This window comes from Taeniopygia guttata, chromosome 7, assembly GCF_048771995.1.
Source record: "Taeniopygia guttata chromosome 7, bTaeGut7.mat, whole genome shotgun sequence".
Lineage (NCBI taxonomy): Eukaryota > Metazoa > Chordata > Aves > Passeriformes > Estrildidae > Taeniopygia > Taeniopygia guttata.
In genome coordinates this window covers 16,310,098-16,327,927 of record NC_133032.1, presented here as the reverse complement: position 1 = coordinate 16,327,927, position 17,830 = coordinate 16,310,098, and the positions used below count along the sequence as shown (strand labels likewise).

Here is a 17,830-nt window from a genome sequence, read left to right as displayed (position 1 = left end):
TCTTTCCTCTCTCAAGGAACCACATTAGTTCAGACCAACAGTTCACATTAGCCTATTATCCCATAACTAACAGCAAAGGCCTGGGGAGGAATTAGACAGGGCAAGACTTCAGCAATGCTTTCCAAGACTAACCTCTCATTAACCAAGAGTATTTTGAACATTAAACAATTTTCAATTCACCTACAATTTACTTGGTTATTTTAATACTTGTGACTGGAAATATCTTTTCTACCAAAATTATTTGCAGGGGCAAAATTTAATTTTGTTTTCTTTCTTCTATTTCAGATGTTCTACTTGCATGAGGAAGGTGCCATTAAATTCAAAACAAGATACCATAAGGTTAAGAGGTAAGGGTTTGAGAAGTAATGCTTTTGTCTTAACTGTGCTCTGAGGTTATGTTTAACATCTTATAGTTCTATGATGCAAGTTTGATTATGACTCAATAATGACATTTAAATTATCTATACAGTGCAAACTTGAAGTCCACTGTAAAAGTGAAGCAAAATGCAATGAAATTAGAAACAAACAAACAAAAAGCAATTCTGAGTGTTTTAGAGGTTCCCTTTCCATATTGTAATGTGCAGAAATACAGAGAATGGCACGGCAAGAAGACCAGTGGGTATTTTGGTTAGTTCCTGGTACAACTAAGGAAACCACAAAACCACATCAATCTCTAGTTTGCTCAACCAGTTACAACATAAAACATTTCTGATTTCATTTCTAGAACTGCAAGCCACAAGAATAAAGAAAGTTTAGCTAATTTTCAGCAATCAACTTAGATTGTTTTCAGAACCTCATTGACATTTAAAGTAAATGTCTCAGTGCAGTTCTAGGGTGTGACATGAAGCGAGCCATGCAAGCACTGGTACTGTGTATGCCTCAGGAACTGTGATAATTTAATTCTGTTTTCTAAAATTACTTCTGATTCCTGCAAGAATCAACATATCTCCTTGCCATGTTTTATGTCATGCTAGAAAGGAAAAAGATGGTTATCAGTGCATTTAAATAATCAAGTTTTATTTTCCTGTATCAACTGCTTCACAAAATAGACAGTGAGTAATACAAATTGGGGGAAAAGATTTTCTCTGTTCTTGGCAGTTCTCAAGTGACTATGTATAGCAGGACTGATGACTACTGATCTGGAGATAATGTTGTTTTCTTTGCTTAAAAAGGTGTACTATTACCTTATGCCTATGCTTCTTACCCAGTGGCATGCAGCAGATATAGCCAAGCATACATCAATCCCACTGGTTTGGAATGCTGCTGAGATAAGGAGCCAGTATCTCAGCCAATCACCTGAGGGGTCTCAAATTCAGTGGTTATGTCCAGCAAAGCCTCTGAATGACAATGCTACCCAGAAGACATCCTGAGAATTTTCCTAGCAGTGTCCACGAAGCCATCTCAAAGCAGCTATGCAAGATATTACAGGATTCTTTAGGATCCCTAGAGCAAACCAATATGCTCCATATGTCCCAGTCGTTGGAGGACTATGGACTGAAAGCAAGGCTGACCCATTTAGAAAGTTTGCCTCTCCCCAGTGCTGATGATATAGACAATCCCTCCATGTTCAGTTATACTAGATATGCAAGCTGCTTAACAGGTGCAGTACAATCAGAAATCCAGGAATGTAGGAACGTAGGAAATGTTTGCTGCATCTAAAATATTCTGAACCTTGAAGCATAATTAAATCTTTCTTTAAATGGAAAGCCAGACAATGGCATTTTTCTTTGACACAGATCATAGTCAAATAGCTTTTAGTTGTAAGTATAGCAGTACTTTAAATCAATCACTGCAGTTTTTAAACTGAAAATAACCTAGAAACGTCTCTGTGTTTGACTCTGTAAACACTAAAAATATTAATCTGAAAATAACCTAGAAGCACCTCTGTCTTTGACATCTGTAACAAAATGAATGCCTGGTTAGCATTCTTCCTGCCACAAATTCCATCAGTTCTTTTTCCATCTGGCTATAAAAGCAAAAGTTATGGAGCAGTTAGCTCATTGCATAAAAACAGTAGTCTGTTGACCCAATACATGTCAGGAACAGATTTCTTCTCTATTTATGAATCTTTTAGTGACATAATGAGCGGATCAAATGTATGTTCCAGACAACTACATTACAACAGGTATTTTGTGTGGATTCATGATCTGGTAAAGAGGAATATGAGGAAATTCACCATTATTTAGGATAGCCAAATCCAGGAAGACATCAAAGAATATCAGAAAGATTTAATAATGGAAGATGAATGATCCTGAAATATCTAGGGCCTTCAATTTCTCCTATGGATCAGCAGGTAAATGATGCACCACAAAGAATCAGTTCTTAGGTTTATGTGTTTACTTTGTAAGGGACTGTCTGAAATGGTGGCAATCTGAAGAATGTCTATGAGCAGTTTAAAAATGTAGTCTGGGCTAGTCCTCCATTTGGATGTGATTTCTAGGGAAAGAGCTAGACCTCATATGGCAGTCCTGCTACCCTATCACACTCACCTCTTAAACTGTTTTGTAAACTCTTTCATCTTCATTACTCATCTATGAGAAATATTTTTGAAATATCTTCTATTAATCATCACTAGAGTAAATAAGAGTTTATTTTCTTCATTGTTCAAGAAAGAAAACATTTAAATCATTATGTCATATAACAAATTATCAAAATGTGTTAATTCATCTTCTCATTCCTTACAGAAGCATTCTGATCATCTTCTATTGGCAAAACAACATCTTTCAAAGAACAAAGATAATTTTGGAAGACTAAAGCTTTCCTATTCTAAGTGTCTAACTATAAAATATAATTGAGTACTATATGATAAGTCAAAAACTGAAGAAAATCACTGTTCTATTTTCTGAGCAATTTCCTGGGAGCTCTCTTGATAATATGTTCTAATCGAGTATTAAAGTCTACCATATAGATTGTCATCTGTGGAACTGTTTTGGCCCAGTACCATTATACTTCTAACATTAATGGAAAAGTTCTTAACTATTAACTTTACTATCAGTATGTTATTTAAAATTAAATACAAAAGACATGAAGGAGAAAACTCAAATGCCCCAAATGTATTTAAAATTCTACTTCATAAAATATTGACCTTCACAAAACTGAAATTAGGTTTGTTTCCAAGGACTTTATATTTTGATTTCTAAGAGCTTATGCAGTATTTTTTGAACTAAAATAAAATGACTTGATGTCATGAACATAGTTTTTTGATGAGTTTTTTGTTTGCTTTGTTTTTGATTTTTTTTTTTTTTTATCAAGCAGAATTGATGATTTAATAAGCCTATGAGCCTATTTCTGAGTTTTCTTGTTAGAAACAGTTCTGGAACTCTGTGACGAGGAGTGCTATTCAAGAAACACGTGATAGGCATTTAGCTTTCTAAAATGTGCAGCATGGGAGATGAACCAAGGCACAGTAATTGCCATGCTTCCCAGAGCTTTTCATTTGAAGTCTTCCAATGCCTGTTGTGGCAACTCTCAGCTTGGCATTTTTCCATTTCTGGAATAAGTGCCTCATCTTTCTTCATCGGACATGCTTCCTTCTTTTTTTTTCTACTGTAAGCTTAGCTCTGAAGCTCCTTAGATTTACTTTCTTTACCTTGTTGCTTATACTATTTACATTTATAGGTCCATGCCACTTATGTTCTTAGGTCTCTGATGTACATTTCTTAAAGGGGAAAAATATGCCATAGGCAATAAAGACTATTATTTTAGCATGCCTTTACTATAATCTGCTTGATATTAGACCTCTAGATGGCTTTTCTATGATGGAAAAGTGTTCAACTGCAAATTTACCAGTGCCTTCACCCTCACCATGGTGAAGCACCTGCTGGCAGAGGCAGCCTGGGCTGTCACACCTGGCTCTTGGCATGGCAGAAATCTGGGTGCTTCCGTTGGTCTCAGAGGACTCTACTGCCCTGTCCAGCTTCCTGCAGCTCTATCTGCTACTTCTTTGTAGAAAGGAAACCACTGGGGGTAACTGACCCATGGTTACAGGGTGTACATACTCTCCTTTCCTCAGGATACCAGCAAGCATGGGTTTTTCAGATATCTGTCTCTTTACAAGCTCTTCTTTCCACTTCCTTCCTCAAGGACATGATAACAGCAATATTTGTGCAGATGCCAGAAAATTTAGCTGGTGCAGCCAGTGTGCAGACTTCTGTGATGAAATAACTGAAAATATATTCTAAATTTCCACATTCCCATTTTGTTGCCAATCTTGAACATATTTTTAGTTTGAGCTCTTCCTGCATGTGTCTTTCTTGCCTAACTAGAGCCTTTTTTTGACATCTGCAATTATTGCTGTTCTTTTCTCTTACATAAATTACTGATGTCCCACCATTTACTTCCCATAATCTCTAATTGTGTTTGAAAGCTGACTCTGAACATCTTAATCAGGTGATCCTTTGTCTTCTGGGTCCACTTGTTACAATAATTTTCTCTGACACAGCTATTTATTTAGCATATTCATTTTAGTGCTCAGATAAATCTATTTACATGTTAATAAGTCTCATTCCTTCTGCTACCCAGCTCAGACAGGCACTGTGTGTTTTTCAGTGCCAATGTGTGTCTCAAAAGAATTAACCCATTGACCTAAGATGATATGAAATTAAAGTACTAACTTGTTTACTCTTCACATTCTAAAAAAAGAATGCATACATCTATCCTTCCAGCTCAGTTTCCTTGCATCCCATCAGCATTATTCAGCATCTGAGAGCTGTTTGGAAAAGAGATTGTGCCGGTTCCCTTCTACCCAGATATTTCATTGAATTAAAAAAGAAATAAAGATATTTAATTTAATTCAATCTCCCTTATGAAATATCAGCTGTACTAAAACTTTTTGTATAGATGTGCATTACATAATGCATAGCAAGCTTCTTGTGCAGCTCAACAGAGTTATCATATGGCCATGGAATGAGTTAGAATTATATTTCTCATCTCCTGGGCCAATTTCTTGCACAATCTGGGAGAGATTCTAATCTCAATTTATACTAAAACCAATTATTACACTCTGGATATTTTTCAGGGCAAGATCCAATTTTGACTCATTCTTTTATGTTTTGTGCTTTTTTTATCCCTCCTTTCCTTTTCATTACAAACCTTTGTGACATAGAAGTAAGTTATACCATTTGATTTCTAGCTACTATGTTTGGAAAATTCGATTCAGAGCAAAGTTGGTTCTTAAATAATTGGGCATGCATAATTTTAGTCTATGTGCTTTGAATACCAACATTGTTACCCATAAAAGCCTGGCTAGATATATGTTAAATTGTAGACAACTTAAATTTTATTTTAGTTGCTAACACAAATAAGTGATTTCCTCTATGCCATAAGCAGCATGCTATAAAAATCACTTTGCTTTGGAGTGTGTGGATTTTATACAACCCCCCTCGTTTTCAGCATGCTATGCATGACTTACCAGTAGAAAAAACCCACACAAATTATTGCTGTTCCAACAACACTTAGAAAATAACTTTGTATATATATATATATATATATATATATATATACAAATAAGTGTGCTTATATAAGTGTGCTTATATATATATATATATATATATATATATATATATATATATATCTAAGCACACTTATTGTGCAACTTACTGCTTGATTAATAACATCAATTTTACTTTCTCGCAAGAAGTGGGATAACTTAAGTCCTTAAGGGTATAAGTCTTTGTGAGAACCATTTTGAACATTTTGGTCAACAAATCCAGCTTCCTGGATTCAGGAATTATGACTTCAGGCATTATGATGCTCTTGAAAACCCTTCCTTCCTAAAGTACTCACTAGGCCTTCCTATCAACAAAGTCCATTCGCCTTTCACTTTGAAAGCTTGTTTGCCATTTAATAAGGAAATAGGCTTTCAAATAATATTTCTGAACAGTGTTCATTCTCCTTTGTCACTTAGTAACAAAAGTAGGAATTAGAATTAGCTTGGTTGTAAGATTTCATGTTGTTTTTAAAGCAGCCCTTTCAAAGCAGAAGCTACTACTGGCAGTCTGATTAAGGGAATATATAGAATACCTCCTATTCACTCCTCAGTTTCCAAGAATTGTGTGGATTTTGTTTTCCAAAATAAAAAAGAACTGCAGCAATTCACACTCTTGTTCATTTCCACACACAGAGAAGCCAGAAAAGAAGCTAAATAAAACCTTCCTAAATTGGACCAAAATTATTCCCATTTACACCCTAAAAGTCAACATGAATGAAGCAGGAAGCAGAAAATAAGCCACCAACAGTAATAATTCTAAGTGAGTAATCTGTTTGCCTTAGTTTGCTCTATCCACCCATTTTCCTTGTTTTTTATTTGCTTCCATTTTGTATCCAGCTGATGGCATGAACACATACAAGTCTGCCTACTACATCCAGGCTTCACAGCATGACTGATCTTCCCAGTACTTGTCATGCAAAACAGCACAAAACATCGAGAATAGACCATTAGTTGCACCTGCAATTCCCTTATAACCCAAGATATGTCTTGCTAAGTCAGTGAGCACTTGTGAAATTATATTTTTTCATGGGAGGGAGTACTTTGCAAAGACAGCAGGGAAGAAAGACGAGTAATATTTTTCAAGAGATAATCGTAGACAATAAAAGAATGATGTTATCCTAGATTAAATAATCTTACAGTGCTCTGTTAAGTGAACTAGCTCTTTCTGGAGTATTTTGTGAAATGTATTATTTTACTGCTACAATACTGGTTAGGGAGCAAAATCACAACTCTCTTAAAAATGAAAAACCAAATAGCAACCATTTCAATGAAATTATTCAATGTTCAAAATGTTCAGTCTAGCTACTCAAAGAGCCCCAGAGACTCTACACCTTGGGAAGTGGTACAGCAAGGCACTCAGACTTGAGTGGGAATCCATGATTCTTGTGTCCACCACTGGGGAAAGTGGAAGGGAGCAGCAAAATGTGTTGAAAATTGAAATAGTTTCACTAGAAAAGCACGGTCCTTGTTCAGGCTGGTCAAATATTTGCTATCAAAGTGGTTCTTCAATGACAGATTACTCTCATAAACTGGTTGGTTGTCTTGGAGTTTTTTTCTTAAAGTTCTATCTTACCTTTGGAAAACTGAATTTTCATCATTTACCAAAAAAACAAACAAACAAACAAAAAAACCCAAAAACAAAACAAAAAAAAAAAAAACCACCAAACAAACTTATGAACCTAGGAGGTTTGAAGTGAAAACTGAAAGCTGTCCATAAATTTTGCTGTGAAAATAAAGGCCTTTTTTGTTCATGTCCATTCCTCGCCTCTTTTACCACTCTATGCCCAGTTTTAGAGTTAATAAATAATATAAATCTTTGTTTAAAAATCTGTTCTTGTTGAAAATTTGTCTGTCTACAGGCAGAGACTATCTAATAAATATTTTCCTTCTACTTTTTCTATTATTTTAAAAATTTGCAGTGAAGTTCTCATTTATTGAGCAAACTGTGGTAATATTGAACAAATGTTGAACAAATATGTTTTATTAATTGAAAGCAGATAATAAGCTTTACCTTTTTAGCATATTAGTGTATAAATGTGCTTCCTTGAAAATTAATAAATTATGTTATGGAGACCAGAATCTACCCAATCACAGTCTTCAGTGAAAGACTATAATTTTAGGGGGGTCTAGGATAAAAGTATCTAAAAGCCACAGATTGGGAGACTGACCATTGCTGTGGCTTTCTGAACATACAGAATGGGGAAAACTCAATTTGTTAAAGCTGTGGATGAGGATTTGGCAGTGCTTGGAATGTAAGATGATCAGACCTGATCAGTGAATTTCAGCAATGTGTTTAGATTATCTTAGACTTGTTTGTAAAAAGAGTGTACTGCAGCAGCACTGGCTTTGCTTCACAGCTTAGGTAAATCAGACACATGAATGTCTTGCATGACAGGAATGCAACAAAACAGCCAAAGCAGACCTTATGTTCTTCAGCTTGGGTATATATTTTACAGAAAACAAATATTTATTCAACATTTGAGGAAAGAACAGAGCAAAACTTTAAAGATAGATTAAGTACATACGGTTGTTTGGGTTGTTCCAGAACCAAATAAGTAAAAAATCTAAAGGGTGGGTTTTGGAGTTTTTTGGGGTTTTTTTACCCCAGGTAAATGTCCAGTGTATGTCAGTGAGACTTTTGGTGTAAAAATATTTCAATATTTAGCCCATGTTACATTGTATAACTGTAATTTTCTGTCATAGCAAGGAAGTATGTTTAATGTAATGTAATTTGGGAAGGAAGGACTTCCCAAAGGAAAGGAAGGAGTTATCGCTACATATTTGTAAACATAAAGCAAATTAAATTTGTATAGAAATATTTATTTATTTGCTTGATAGAAAGTGAGGGTATTTCTACATACTGCATCTACGTGAAAGTTTTCAATATCTGACTTAAGAGAAAATGTTCTAATAGCTCCTGCCGTTAGTAAAACCAAATTTAATTCTTTTAAATATTGCCAGTAATGCGATTAACTTAAAATGAAATGTGTTTGTGTACAGGTATGAATATATGTAGTATATAAATTAGTTTTGAAACATTTGTTTCAAGACTTACAGTAAAGTATTTTAAGATACCACTGTATGAATTAGAACTTATTTTAAATGTAAATGTTTCAATGTGATATAACTAAACCAAGCTCTGCTTTTTTAACTCATGTTCTGTTAAAGAAAAGGTTTTTCTCCTCCTGGAAATCATTATACATTTTTATTGTGAGGAATCCAAGTGTATTCTATCTTGAAAATCATTTATAAAGAGTATGAAATATGGTCAGCAAAAATAAAGCATCAGACTAAAATATAATGGTGAAAATATTCTGTATTATGTGTGAAATAAGGAGCTATGCTAATGCATACTAACATTATGTGAGTTTATTCAGGCCTTCCTTTAACCAATTTGAAAATACTTATCACTATATGTAAGTACACGTAATGTCCATATGCAAATTCTTGTGTTATAAAGGTTCAATTCTCCATTCTGTAATTGGTTCTGGCTGCCAAGCAATATGCTAACAATAAAATTCATCTGCTTTTATAGCACATCTGTTAGTAGTGGATGACAGTCAATTGGCAGAACTGATATTCCAAGCACTGGCACAAAATCAGCTTCTTTTCCCTCTTGATTTCATTAATTTCCTGCTGGTTGAACATCCCAGCCTCCCAAAAATGGTATCAGTTCATAGTGGCCTTCACAGCAGAACAACATTACTGTAGTTTAAGAGGATGAATGTATTTTGAAATGAACTAATAGGATTTGTTTGAAAAGGAATGAACAGATTACTTACTAGAGTCTGGAAATTTTCAGGTCTTTAAATGAGGCTATATCTGCTGATGTGCAACATTACTCAATTCAAATGCAAAACCTGCTTAAAGGAAAAAAAAATTCAGGGACAGGGTGGAGAGGTCAATTTCCACCCCTGAGGAAATATGTGAAAAGCACATGGAAAATAAGGAAGCTTCACTAAAGGCAAGTCATAACTGACTAATTTGATGACCTTCTATGATGGATTTACAGCAGTGGTGGATGAGGAAAGAAAGATTGACATCATCTACCTATCAAAAAGCACTTGACACTGCCCTGCACGACATCCTTGTCTTTAAACTTCAGAGGTGTGGATTTGATGGATGGAGTACTCAGTGGATAAGGGCTTGGATGGACGGTCACACTCAAACAGTTGTGGTCAGTGGTTTGATGTCCAATTGGAGTCAGTGAGTACTGGCATTCTTTAGGGTCTGATATTGGGACGAAATTATAATATTTAAGAAAATACAGGCTAAAGAAATTCTGAGGACCTAACTCATATCTATGCAGACATCTAGCAATATTTAGATTTCCTTTCCTTTCTGAAGACAAGCTTGGAAGTACCTTTATCAACAGTCAGCTAAAAACTTACTATGTTTTGTTGGTTTTTTTTAGTTAAGAGAATATGGTTTGTATGAGAGATGCCAAACTAAATGCAATTGTATAGCAAAAATACGGAAGTAAATAAAGCCCAGGATTTCTTGGAAATAAGCAGATCACATATTTATCAACAAAGACTGTAAAAGTGTTCACTTCAAAAAACTTCATAAGAAATTGAACACATGCTGTATCCAGTGCTACTCATAATTTCTCCATGTTTTACCAATTAGAAAATATGTCATACAAAGTACTTTTGTCTTCAGATTACAGGCATTTTCCCCACATTTGTTCCAGTACTATAAGTGAAATGATTTCATGCCACGTAGATATGCTGACTTTAGTGTAAATTCAGATATTCATATGCAAATATTTTAAGATTAGCTTGAAATGGCTTCTAAGGACTTCTATAATAAACCTAGGAGAGAATAATAGCTGTATTATCTGTAATAGTAAATCTGATACTAATAGATCATAGAACCTGTCCTATGCTGGGGAAGTATGACTTGGCCTGACTTACCTTCATTTTTGAGCATGTTCTAATAATATTTGAGCTGAAGTGAGTTGCAGACTCACTAACCCAAAGAGGTTTAACAGATGACACAATGGTGACCTCACACTGTTGTCTTGACAGGCTAAATAAAATGACTGCAAAACAGAAAGAAGCCTCTAGAGCAAGATAAAATACAGTCTTTGGTGAAGATGAACAGTGGAACTTTGGGGTATATAAGAAATTTATACATTCAATTTAAGTATGTTTTATAGAATAATAGTTTTATTGAGATGTGATGAGGCATTGATGGCTGCACCTGTTAGATAAAACAGAGGTTTGAACAGATTTTCAGACCTACTACCTACAAAAGCTCTGGATCTCCTCTACAGTCCATAAGTCCAACAAAGACGAGCCAGATATACCTACTGACTTTAAATCTATTCTAAGTGCTTTTCTTTGCAAGAATATTTTCTAAAACTGGTTTTTCCCTAGGCAGAAAAATCACGGATAGAAATGACTGGCATGAAATATGGTGGGTTTTTTTTCATTTGATGATAATTTTTTCCTTTAAAACTTTTATTTTAACAGTTAATCATCAAAAATTTAATCTAATTCTAAATTGAAAGTTTCTAATTTTGTACCTTTAATTCAATTAATTTTGAAGTAAGAAGAAAAATATTTTTGATTGTTTCCTAGTGCCTAGCTCGGGGCTTGAGAAAAAACCCACAGAGAGGTGTGGTTAGTGGACAGATTACAGGGTGCAGAAAATTTAGAAAAGGCCATGGCTGTGACTGATTACAGGTTTTTTTCACATGAACTTCATAATGACAAATGGATGAATATGTATTTTTGCACTGATTTGAAGGAGCTTTAAGTCACAGTATCTTATTTATAAAGAGAAGATGGCTCAAAGAATTCCTCTCTTTTTTATGTGCATGTATTTAAGTACAAAAGGAACTTTGTGAACAAGCACAATAACAACTTTTTATGACTACAGGCTTTTGTTAGCTAGGAATAAGCTAAGGAGAGTGATGAACAAGCTATGTAGCTCTCACCTTGTGACATCTAATAAAATCTTCAAATATAACCACACTGGCACTCAAACAAGTTTAAAGATAACACTTTACTATTGCCCTCCTATCCTGTAATTTTTCTAAATTCCCCTATACCCAGAAAGGGTCAAATTTCACAGTAATAGTGTCTGTGAGTATGGTTCCAGTGTCGGCAGAGCTGTGCTCATTTCCGTCGCCTGAAATAAGTGTGAAGGAGCCTACACCAAGCATAACCAGCTCAACACTTCTGCCTCGATTTGTGAAAGTGAACTAAGGCTTTGTGGCACACAGAGAAGCAGTACTGCATAGTGAGGCCAAATATGCAGAGTCTGATTCCAGTAGAGTTAACTTGGTCATATTTTGAACATCTGTGAAGTCTAATGTGAATTGAATGTTAAGTAAATCAACTTATTAGTAGAGCATGGCATATTGCCATTTATTTCAACTCAACTTCTTTTCCACATCACATGCCTTTTCATACATGCCTGAAAGATACTATTTCTGGAATAATTTCCAAGGGTTTTGCTATGTTTATGGAACTGGTTCTAGTATTTTCCCAGAAAATCTGGGTAGTTACACCATGTGTGCAAAACTTTCACAGCAGAGACAAAACTATCAAATCAACAAGAGTGAAATGACACAGAGATGAACTGCTCAGGTTTAAAATTCCTACTTCAGCCTGTACTGGGGAGTTGTTTGGGTTGGAAAACGGATGCTGAAAAATAACAGTACGAGTCAAACAATTAAAGCACAAATAGACAAGTTATTGATCATTTGTTACTGCAGAGCGCAATGTTGCCTAGTCTGCATCTCAGAAGTAGTTCTGGGAAGAAGCATAGGAGCTAGGGAGCAAGAAACATTTTCTGGCTATTACTGGTGTTAAAAAATGGCCAGCTACTTAAAAATGCTCAGTGGCTTGGAATGTCAGCCCAAGCACTGGGGAATGACTCTGTATAAAGATTCACAGCCAAAATCATCCAGTGCACATCCATGCTTCCAAAACAGGTCTTCCAAAGGCACATTAGGTCATTGTGTGACCTGCAAATAGGACACATTAGCACATGCAAGGACTTGGGCTCCTGCTGACAGCCTAAGTCTCCTTAGACCTAAGTCTTCCAAAGTCTCATTAGGACACCAGTCTTTGGAAGGATTACAAATACAGCATAATTTACACTACCAGGACACATTACCACAGGGCTATGATCTCCACCTAGAGCTATAGGGACAATAAATGTATCTGAGCTAAACTGTGCCTTAAGGCAAATACTCTGCTGTCCTTCCTGTTATGTCTTGTGATGTTTTTCTGTACTCATCTACTCATCCCATAAGACATCCATGTGAGTAGCTCTGTGGTTTTATTTTCATGTTTAAATCCAGTTGCTGTAATCAGCTTTTTTGTAACCTAAACTGCAGTTGTTGTGACCATACTAAAGTACAGCTTTTCAGGCTCAGCCTGTAACTCTGCTATTAGAGGTTTAAACCTCAATGTAGAGAAAGTCTATAATGAAAGTGAAGTTCTCTTTCGTTTCCTATGATTCAGCATAGCTGTACTTGAGAATTACCCAGTTTTGCTTCCCATGCTGTGACATTCAAGACCTGCCCGCCAAGCGTTGGTGGAAGGCTATGGACTTGCCAGCTCGACATTTTAGATGGTATCACAGTCATTGTAAACCTCTGCCTTAGTGCTGGCTTGGAGGCAAGGATACACCAAGTGAATATGTGGAGTGGCTTTTAAGAACTCTGTTCATGAACCTCATCAAAAGCATGTTCATTTCAGAGGGAACATGATTGTTTAATTATCTCAGTGCACTTCAGATTAATTGACAAAGGCATTCTTCTTGTTTAAAGTCTTATTGAAAATATTAAGACTAACAGTGTAAGGAGGTACTAAATGCAGACACAGAATCTTTTGAAATCAGTAAGTTGACTTCTGACCACTAGTTGTACTACATTACTACTTAAATGAAGACACAGAAATAAGTGGTTTGTCCTTTAAATGAGTACATCCTCAGTAACTTTTGCTGTAATAATAACATTAAGAATTATATAGGAATTATCATCTTTTTAACAGTTTGTTTCTAAAGGATGTGTAGTTGAAAGTCCCTTATTTTACTATTTATCTCTCAATAGTATTTGCTGCATTAAAAGCCACTGTGAATAGCTTTTCATCCTTCTGTTCCAAAAATCAGAAATACAAAACAAGTTTTGCAATTAGAAAACCTAGGAACCAAATTCTGAAATAGCTCTGGCTGTGACACCTAGGAAATCAGCCAGTCTGGTTCCAACTCCTGAGAAAAAAGACACTTTAGCCTACTAATGAAAAGAACAAACACTTTGTTTATCTTCCCAGAGAGTACTGATATGCATCTTGAATATGTCTAATTCCATCAGTATTCTGTCAAAGTGAATACCTTAGTAATAGCTGCCAAAACAGTGACAAGCTACCAGTTGCTAATGATGTTTTTAAAACCGTTTTAGAAGTGATCAGGCTGATAGCAATTTTCAGATTAGATCAGATTTTTGAGCTGGTGGTTGTCAGGTCTTTCTCCAGTGCAGATGCAGTTAAAGCTTTCTATTCATCAGGTACTATTCTTTTAATCATCTTAGAATAGCATGAAGTTTGGTGATTGCTTCTGATAGATTACTTGTTTGCTTGGATTGGAGTAATTAAAATTTCTTTTTCCCACTTGCCTTAGGCCTTACGGATAGGAAATACTTCAGTCATAAGTTTGCTTTTTCTTGGTACATCTGAACAATGTATTATTGAATTCAAAACCTAAATTAAAAATAAGGGGGGGTGACATTCAGTTTAAATGAAATGCAGTAATTTCTATTTAAAAGAAAAATAAAATCAGTTCCTGTTAATGCAAAATATTTTCATTAGTATAAATGTTTCACTTCATACGCATTTTGTCCTGTAAATTTCTTTTTAATGAGAAATTTATTTTCAAAATAAAACTGAATGTTTTGATTTGGAAATATCAAAATAAGCTTTAAATTTGGCTACAAATTATTTTCTCTTTTGTGGTGTAATTTATACCCTATATCTAAATTCTATGTTCTATTTTATCTCATTATTTTGTTTTCACTTTTTTGATATAATTATAATTCACACCTATATAAAAATAACTGAATTTTTGGAGCTCAATTTGTTTCATAAAATGTTATTTTAACTTTTAATGTTTTATTACTTTTTTTCCTGTGTATATTCTAAATCTAGATGGTGTTGAGCAATATTTGTACTGACGGAATCTCAAAATACTGCCTTATTTATTTGAAAGTATTAATAACTGAAGGAAAGAGCTCATCTATGTGTAAGATCATGCTTCTCCTTTTTGCTTTTTCTAATATAACTAATACTTCAGTATGAAAGATACACAGAATGCTTCTATTTTGCTTTTAAACTGCATTGGTTTATCTTTAGATGGCAGTCTAAACTCTAGGCTCTGTATACTTCTCTCTTTTCTTAGATATAGCTATGATTTAAGAAATACTAGGTGTCACCCTGATTCTTAAGATTTTCTAAAGCCTTCTGAGTTTACATTCTGTTAGAAAAGTTTCCCACACAATTTCTCTAAACAACAAATTGTTTTCATTCCTTCATGGGGGTAGAGAAACTTAATGTACTAGTGGTTTGTCCAATGTCTTTGAAGAGGTAGCCCATTCACTCTCCAATCCACTGTGACCTTTGGAAAAGTATAAAAGTTGGAGTCAGAAAATAAACCTTCTTTCTTTACCTTGCAAATAGCAAGTAGCTCGCGTTGTACTTTCATATGTCCTATAGCAACAACTAGGGAATCTGAATATTAAAAATACTCTCCCATTTGGGCTCAGTTTCAAAGTATTTAAGGTCATCTCTTATCTGAAAAATACTTTAGTTATGTTATGCATACATAGAGAGGTATAACAAATACTCGGGGTTTTGTATAGAACTGCTTGGTCAGACAGAAACTAGAGTATCAGAGTAAAAATTGTGCTGTGAACTCTAGTATTAAAGTAGCCAGTGAACCTCCCAGTGTGTGTCTCTGACTTTGGCTTTAAGAAAGATGCAACTTCAAAATAAGGCTTTTCTTGTGACTAATATATTCATCAGGTTTCAGTCTTGTGTGGCTTATACAGGATTATCTGGAGGCTTATAAGGGGTGATCTCTTGCTGTAGCCTTTCCTTTGATTGATCTTGCAAGATCTTTCTTTCTCCTCTCTCCCCCGGCTCCCTATGTTTAAGAAACTGGTAGGAACATAACTATTGTTGAAAACTCTCAGCCTGTGTCAAATCTGGTTGAACCAGCTGGCCCATTTTCACAAGTCCTTGCAGAGTAAAGAAACACTCAGATGCAAACAGAGACTGTGCAACAGTATGTTTCTCGCACTGGAAATCAGTTAAATCAACAATAACCACAAAGTTTATGTCTTAAAGTCTTGTAAATCCTGTAAAAGCTATGCCAACAGTACTGCAGTTATGAAGCTGAAAAGTGCACTCACAGAGTTTTGTTTTCAGTAGGGTGCTGTTATCGAGACTCCTGCCTCCTTGTCAAGCTGACATCTGTTTTTTGTGCTTGAAAAATTCAGCATGGTCTCGAACCACCATTTCAGACAATTCTACAGAGCTCATTTCTTTCATCCCTTGTTCTTTTTCACTCACAAATTTGACAATGTAGCAAGTGAGTCTGATGGTTTGGACACTTCAGGAATGGGACTTGAAAGGGGAGGAAACTCCTTCTATTCAGTCTTCCTGGCAATAAATAACTGGCTTTCTTTTTTTAAATGCAACATTGAAATTCAACTGCCAATATTTTATTTTGAGGCTCAGGAGATTCTTGAGACTTAAGAAATTCTTCTATGTTTATCTTCAACATTTCTTGGACCTGTAACATAGGGAGTTTTACTCATTTTGCAAAGACCATTAGTAACATGTGCTGGCAGGCCGGCTGTGCTCATTGCAGGTTTCACTGATGTTCCACCAACCTTCATTCAACATTTGTGGTTCTGTGGCCAGAAGATGTGGTCAGGGTATTAATTCAGAGCATTTCTGGGGAACAGCATCTTGGGTGGGCTGTAGGAGGATGTAATAGAACTAATTATTAAATTCACCTTTCTGCAGAGAGGATCTATGAGAGAGTGAACAATCAGCAAAGAAATTCTGATTTATTAAATTTAATCCAGCAAGGTAGACACTGATGTATAATTCACCAGAATGGCCCCTCCCTGGAGCTGTGCATGACAGGTATGTTGGGGAATGAGAGATGACAACCCCTCTTTGCTGGAGCTGTTTCTAAAATTCCATTTCATATCCTATGTTTAAAGTTTGCTGTGACATATATACTACTGCAATGAGAGAGAACCCAGCAAGCCGAAGACTTGAGTCTTGAGTATTGATATCTTTTTAATAACACTGCTCACTATGATAGTTACTTGCACTAAAAATAAATCTTACTAAGGTTTGTACTGATAGTGATTTTTTTTTTTTCTAGATCAGAGTGCTAGTTATAGGATATGTATTAGATATTTGGTTTGTAAAATAAAGCATCCACCAGTAAGCACAGCTCTATCCAAAGAGCTCTTTCTATATAACTTGTCTCAGCTGACCACAGAATGGGAGAATCGGAGAGTCTCAGGGGTCACAGCTGCAGGAGAAAACAAAACTAAAGCTACAGGAACTAGCTGTTATTTCAACTTGAACCACTGTATTTTACCTGCTGCTTCTTGAATGTGCTGGAGAGCAGTTTGAGGAAAGAGAATCAAAACCTGGAGTAGGCACTAACTCACCCAAACCACTGTGCCTTCAGTTTTAGAGCTGAAAATAAATACTGAACATGTATGTCATACACAATGGCGAAGACCATCACAAGGATGTCTCAGACTTTCTTCATGGCACTGCTGGCATTGCCACATTACCCAGCACTATTTGAATGAAACCAAGTCAATTTTAATTAGCTTGTGTTTAGAGCATTTCTCTGCCCACATTTGTAGTCTTTAGGATCCTGCTGCACAACTGTAATGCTGTACACAAAATGCTGTTAGGAGAATCCCATTCTGAAATCTGCCCAAATTTACCATCACATACTGTAACTCTTACCATAGTGGTGGTCTGGGGTTTTTTTTTCACTTTCTTCTAGGGTATCTTTGCATCCTTTTTTCTCATGGTACTGTATGACAGCCTGGCTGGTCCAGCCCTTTATCCTGGGAAATGTCTTTCATGGATTTGACCATATTTAGACACTGAGCTTTTTTCCTGCAGATTTTTGTTCCATATCTGTCTGCAGTCATTGCTGCATTGCCTTTACCAAATTACTTGTCTCTCTTCATCTGCTCTGAAACTTTTTCCTCCTCCTTCATTGATCAAATGCTATTGACCATTAAATACAATTTTGGGTTTAAATTCTACTTTATTTTAGTGAAGA

General features: G+C 35.5%; 1 protein-coding gene across 1 annotated transcript in view; it reads left to right on the top strand.

Moving 5' to 3' along the window:
* Positions 1-310: 310 nt before the first annotated feature.
* Positions 311-17,830, top strand: part of LOC100217844 (neurabin-1) — a 58,365-nt gene continuing 40,845 nt past the window's right edge. Inside the window, exon 1 of the mRNA XM_072932253.1 lies at positions 311-347. The gene's annotated coding sequence lies outside the window, so the exon portion shown is untranslated. The remainder of the gene's footprint in view (positions 348-17,830) is intronic.